Genomic DNA, 6951 nt, shown 5'->3' on the forward strand with positions numbered 1-6951 from the left:
TTCATCTCTCTATGATCCCTTGTTACTAATATTAGTTTTGTTCAAGTAAGATAATCTATGCTGTCAGGGTAACATATTCTGGTTGGTCTGTTCCTACATTGAAGAAGGGTAAAGTGTCATGTAGACATTTGTGCCTGTAAGACCTCATTTGGGAATTTTAAGCTGTAGAAATTTAGAAGTAGCTCTGAAGCAAGGCTTACTTTGAATATATTAGTTCCACAAAGGTAACTCATTAGATAAATAAGTACTTGAAAAGCCATCACCTTTTTTTGAGGTCGTGGGGCTTGATCTCTGGGCCTGGGCGCTGTCCCTCAGCTCTTCAGCTCAAGGCTAATGCTCTACCACTTGAGCCACAGTGCCACTTCTGGCATTTTTTCTTTTTGCTTATATGGTGCTGAGGAATTGAACCAAGGGCCTCATGCATGCAAGGCAAGTGCTCTACCATTGAGCACCTTCCCAGCCCCACAGCCATCACCTTTGGACCTAGGTATAAAGACTTCAAAGTATGATCAAATTTAAAATGAAAAAGACGTAAAATAGTCATTGACCAAAAAAATTGCAAATGTGAGCAATCGACTGAACAATATAAGTATTTCCCACTATACAGAGAATTTAGGAGAAATAAGATCAATAGCATTTTTAGGAACAATAAGATTTCCTTGTTATAAAGAGGCAACCAAGGATATATTCCTGTATAAAGATTGCATCATTAACTACTTAAATTTACAGGATACTACATGCTTCAGCAGTACGACTATCAAAGTTACAACAATACAAATATTAACATGGCACTTGCACAAGCATGATATGAAAATTTGTAAAGTATTCCATATTTTTCATTCTTCAGATGCAAGAAATGAAAAATAGTTATTAAAAAGTTGATTGCAAAAATACAAGTGTGACAATACATGTAAATCATAGAATTAAAGTTAATTTGATATAGTGTATTAAATCTTCACCTTAGAAAGGCTTTTACATAGCATAACCTTTACAAAACATTTGAAATTAGATAACATCTTCATTTTATCCCAAAGAAATAAAATACTATAAGGAGCTAGGAAAAAAGGAATCTTAAACTGTTTCTTTATGGAATGTAATCTGAAAGGACACATTTATTAATGAACCCATATATTATAAAACAATGTAGAATTCAACGTATTATACCTAGGAGAGAATGAAATAGATTATGGACATTATACAATCAGAATACAGAATATTTTAAAATGTACTTTTCTCAGACAAGCACCAGACATATCTTTAATTTCTGTACTACTAATTTCAACAGGTAAGTTAAAATTATTTCTGATTTAAAATAATCACAAACTCATGGGGCAGGGAAGGTGGTTCAGTGGTAGAGCACTTGCCTTGCATACATGGGGCCCTGGGATCGATTCCTCAGCACCACATAAGGAAAAAAGAAAAAAAGCCTGATGTGGAGCTGTGGCTTAAGTGGTAGAGCGCTAGCCTTGAGCTGAAGAGCTGAGGGACAGCGCCAAGGCCCAGAGTTCAAGCCCCATGACCGGAAACCCCCCCCAAAATCACAAAATCTGGAGAAATCATTATAGACGTATACAAACAACTCGAATACATTTTGACATCAAAGTCAGGCAATTCACTTGGAAGAATACAATGGAATCCATGCATTTTTAAAGTAAGATATTGCTGTTATTTTGTATTGTACAAATATTTTGTAAGGACACAATGGCTGGACTGGCGTTTTTGAAACTTAAGAAACCTAATCAAACCATTATGACTTAGGAGAACAATTTTTAAAGCTTTCCACAATTTCAAAGAGGTAGTGATACATACTTATCCTTTTGGCAATATCAAATGCAGTTTCTTCCAACTTGTTCTTCATACCTGGTTTGATATAATGCTTCAACAGAAGGAGATCCAGCGTATCTTTGCTATTTCTATTCCCAGCAGCAAGATTAAAGGTGGTCAAGAGGAATTTAGTTTGGGCATTGGTATCTGCATCATGATGAAGTAATAAAGAAGCCACTCTGGTATTATTCCATGTGTAAGCATTGAGCAGGGGTGTCCATCCATTCACAGTTATTGCATGAATATCTGCCGTGAGCCACCAACTCATGGATATTGTCTAAGTGTCCACTGTAGCCTTCCTGATGAAGAGGGTTATACTCATCGTCATCCCGAGTATCCACATAAGTAGCCTTTTTGGGAAGTAGTCTCCCCATTGTAGTTACCTTATAATTTTCGGCAGCTCAAAAATGAAATTTGCTGGGATCCTTCTCCATCTTTTCTTTTTCTTGCAAATGATACCATTCCTCACTTTTTCATCTTGTTCTTTGTCTTCATTAGAATTGCCTAACCAGAGACTTTGAGTACCAGTGGGCATGAGTTGTACATATATTTCCCAAATAGTTCCCGATGGATGGTTGGACTCATCAGAAAAATCCGGTGAATTTTCTGCATCTGTTTTTTCACCATGAATTATTTTCACATTTTCTAGTTTTACTATTCTAAATTATTCTAACTCGAGAGTAGGGAATTAATAGGAAGCAGAGGAAAGATTTTCCTCTATATTCAAAGGTACAGAGAGAAAATGAGGACCAATAGTGCCTTAGTGTGCAGTTGATTCTAGGAATGAGAAAATAAGAAATAATGTGTTTTATGTAAATAATTTGGGAAATGGCAGAGCAGAAAGTTAAATGATGCAACCAAAAATAGAAAAGCAAAATAAATTAGGAAAGTAATGGATCAATCATATTATCTGTGAGAACCATGAAAGGGAGAGAGGAAGAGAGAGACAGATGTGCAATGACCTAGCAAGCCACAAATCCATGCCTCTGATAAATTTATACGGCAAACAATTTTATTTTTTAAAGGAGATGTAAATAGAATTTCTGTATTTACTTGAAATTAATAAATGCATTTTTAGTAGCCTAGATAAAGAGACATAGCTTTGACCAATTTACAAACAAGAATCTAAATCCTTGATAATTCTAATAACAGATATGACTGAAATCAGTTGAATCACACTTTTCCTGTACAGTGAAGGAATAGGTCCTTGTTAGGAAAGCAGTTAGAGAAGGCAGGCCGATTGTATCTGTGACAAAACTTTGTGGAAAATGGTATTGAGGATTACTTACTGGTGATCCACTTGCACTGGAAGTGTGATTCTGAACTATTGCTTGCTGATTCTAAACTATTGCTTTAATCATTATATTCTCCAAGAACAAAAAGTGAGATTAAATTGATAGCAAAGGACTACTAAAGGACTTCTAATTATGCACATTCAATCATCAAAATCACATGGAGACAATAGAAAGGCCTACTTTTTTAGATGAAAAGTTTCTTTAAAAAACAAGGAAGTTAAGGAGTCCTACAAAGGACTTCTACTTTATTACTTAATTATACATTATTTCTAGTATTGGGTAACAATAAAGAATGGACCTATTAGAAAGATCTTTAAGCTCATATGTTCAATAGTGAGTTCCTTGATATTATATCATGGTATTATTTATGCTCTTAAGAAGAAATTTACTAGCTTAAATTTCTGACAGCACAATATCATACTGTCCATCTTGCTTCTATACTCTCAGTTTTAAATTACTAATTATGTGCATTAGATAACTATAGAGGAAAAAGTAGAAGCCACAATGTTGTCTCAAGTCTTTAATCCTAGCTAATCACAAAGATAAAATCTCAGGATTGTGGTTTGAAACCAGACCAAGCAAAAATAAAAAGTCCATTAGATTCTGATTTGAAAGTAACCATCAGTTGGGCTGGGAAGGGGGCTCAGTGGTAGAGTGCTTGCCTGGCATTCTTGATATCCCGGGTTAGATTCCTCAGCATCACATAAGCAGAAAAAGCCTTAAGTAGCTATGTGGCTCTAGCGGTACAGTGCTGGCCTTGAGCAGAATTGCTGAGGGACAGTGCCCAGGCCCAGAGTTCAGGCCCTATGACTGACAAAAAAAAAAAAAAGAGAGAAAGTAACCAACAAAAGCTAGAAATGAATCTGTGGTACAAGCAATAAAATGTTTTAGAATGTCTGGGAAGTGACATCTGTCATTTTTGTATGACCCTAAGTGATACTTACATGCAATCTTTTTTTAAAACAATATGCCACTCAGTAGTTGAACGAATTGACAAAATGTGGTATATATATATATATATGTATATATATATATATATATGTGTGTGTGTGTGTGTGTGTGTGTGTGTGTGTGTGTGTACATATATATATACATAAATATATATGTATATACACTGTGGATTTCTATGTTTCCAATTTATAAGGAAATGGAAAGACTTGGTAAAATCCTACTAAATAATATAAACAAGACACAAAGAAAGAGATTCCATGGATTCGCTAATTTGTAATAATTAGGAAATATCTAGGATAGTCCTAGCAGATGAGCAGAATGGCTCAATAGCTATGTATAAGATGATGATGAGGGACTGGGAAGGTGGCTCAGTGGTAGAGCACTTGCCTTGCATGCCTGAGGCCCTGGGTTCGATTCCTCAGCACCACATAAGCAAAAAGAAAAAAGTCGGAAGTGGCGCTGTGGCTCATGGGAGAGTGCTAACCTTGAGCTGAAGAGCTGAGGGACAGCACCCAGGCCCAGAGTTCAAGCCCCACGACCTGACCCCCCAAAAACAATTTTAAAAAAAAGCTGATGATGAGCAAAATGAACTCCTACATATGGAAACAGAGGTAGTTCTTTTAGGTGTACTATGTGATTTCTTTTTTCTGTCTTCCCCTATGGCTTGTCCCCTGCTGTAGTTGATTTCACATTTATCTTAATGTGGCAAGGGAAGAAGACTAAGAAAATGGCGACTCAAAGGACAAAGGGCAAACCAATGTAATAGCAATACTCACAAGATAACATGGTGGAAATTTACATTACAACTTGTGAGGGTTACTGGGGTGAATGAAAACTGTGAGAAAAGTGTGGGAGGGGTAAAAAGTTCGACATGTTATGTATTCACTAACTTACAATTACTGCAACCCCTACTATATATCAACTTGACAATAAAACTTAATTTAAAAAATTAGCTACATAAAATATAATTTCAATGTATTGGTATAGTAAATACTAATCTATTACCCCTTTATTAGAGGGTTATTAACTTGAATGTTATCAAACTATACAATATTTTCACAATATACTCACCATTATTTAGAAAAAAACATTATTTTAGTATTGCCTCATACTAAAACAGAAAACAGTTCAATTCTATGGAAACTCCTAACTTTTAAAATTGAATAATTAAGAGAACAGAATATATGTGTTCTCCAAAATTCCTATGACTACTAACTACTCATTGTCAAATTCTGATCATGCCATACCAGAGATATTTTTAAAAGTATCTGTTTGAATATTAGTACTGCAATACATGCAATTTCCAATAGATGTTACATATTTAAAAGTCAACAGAAAAAATAGCCACATTCTGATAGAAGATAAGACTATGACCTATCTATAATAATTAATTCCTGAAGAGTAAACATTTGTTCATCAGAGTAAGCTATTATTTCTATGACAATCAATCCCATGTTTTTATTTCGTAAAGTCATCCTAGCCCAACAGTTTCCAACTTGTAAGGTGCACCTTAAAATTCCTTAAATTCACATCAAGACTAGCTTATCACTATTGTGAAAAAATACTACACTTCTGCTGTGATGCCCTCCCAATTGTTCAAAGAACAGTACAATAAACTTTGCTGCATCATTTTCCCCCAGTTGTATTCTTGAGATTGGAACACTTGCAAATATTATTTATTTTTATTTTATATTTATTTTATTTTATATTATTTTTATTTATCTTAAATATTCAGGAGATTTGAATATCAGAATATTAAGATCTGAAGATTATGGTTCAAAGGCCACCCAGGCAGGAAGGTTCCTTATATTCTTATCTCCAATAAATTGCTAAGAAAAGCCAGACAAAAGTGACACTAAGGTTCAAGTGTTAGAACAGTAGCCTTGAGCACAAACAGAATCTGGGACAGTGTCCAGGACCAGAGGTCAAGCCCTAGGACAAACAAAACAATAAAAACAAACCTCAAATCTAACATTTTTCTCATTGTATATAGAGGTATGTAATTAAGGAAATTTCTTCCTGTGTTATGTATATGTAGAAGAAAAAAGATGTCACACAAATAGTCTCTTATACGATGTTACATCAAAGTCTCAAAAATTGCTCTTTTTCTAACTTTATCAATTAATAGCATCCATTTGATGGCAACTCTGTCCAGATTATTCACATTATCATGTTATACATGATCTGTTGGAATTATCTATTAATTAATTTCTAATTATACCTCAATTGAAAGAATATTCTAGGAAAATAGAATGCCAGAATCATTTGTGAATTTGTAAATTAAATCTTCTACTTGAAAAGAATTTTGTAGTATCCTATAGAATATGAAATTACAAACAAAAATATTTTAAATCTAATTTCCAATTTAGCCAAGTCGACAAAGTCCTACATTAGATGAACTTTGCTATTTTTCCAGGCTTAAGTCTTTGTAATCCTTCAACATTTCTTTGTAATCCAACAGAATTACACTTACTTTTTCAAATTTTTGGTTGGGAATCATGAGCTATTTTGCATCTAGGAATGTTCTTTAATGAAGAGCGTGTCTAATACACAAGTGAGGATTATATATGAGTTGCAATTCAATAGGAAACTTCCCAAAACATTGTGACAAAATTAGCCCAAACTTCTCACTGTGTATTCCTTTCTTGTTGTTTGGTTTTATTTTTTTATTGAGAAAAATTATACTACCTGGTCCAAGGAAGGTATCGTTATGTAATTCCACTTCCACAAACGAGAGATAACAGGGAAATTACGCTATATCTAGCTTTCTTTGTTTTTGTAGTCTCTCACGATTTTTTTTTTTGCCAAAACTGGCCTGATATCAGTCTTCTAAATCTCTGCCTTTTAATTTGCAATGTATATTTCATCTCAAGCTTGGACC

General features: G+C 34.3%; 1 pseudogene; it reads left to right on the plus strand.

Moving 5' to 3' along the window:
• Positions 1-737: 737 nt before the first annotated feature.
• LOC138807189 (U6 spliceosomal RNA) lies at positions 738-837 on the plus strand (annotated as a pseudogene).
• The last annotated feature ends 6114 nt before the right edge of the window (positions 838-6951 follow it).

The sequence above is a fragment of the Dipodomys merriami genome, unplaced genomic scaffold, assembly GCF_024711535.1.
Source record: "Dipodomys merriami isolate MVZ:Mamm:240054 unplaced genomic scaffold, mDipMer1.0.p SCAF_414, whole genome shotgun sequence".
Taxonomy (NCBI): domain Eukaryota; kingdom Metazoa; phylum Chordata; class Mammalia; order Rodentia; family Heteromyidae; genus Dipodomys; species Dipodomys merriami.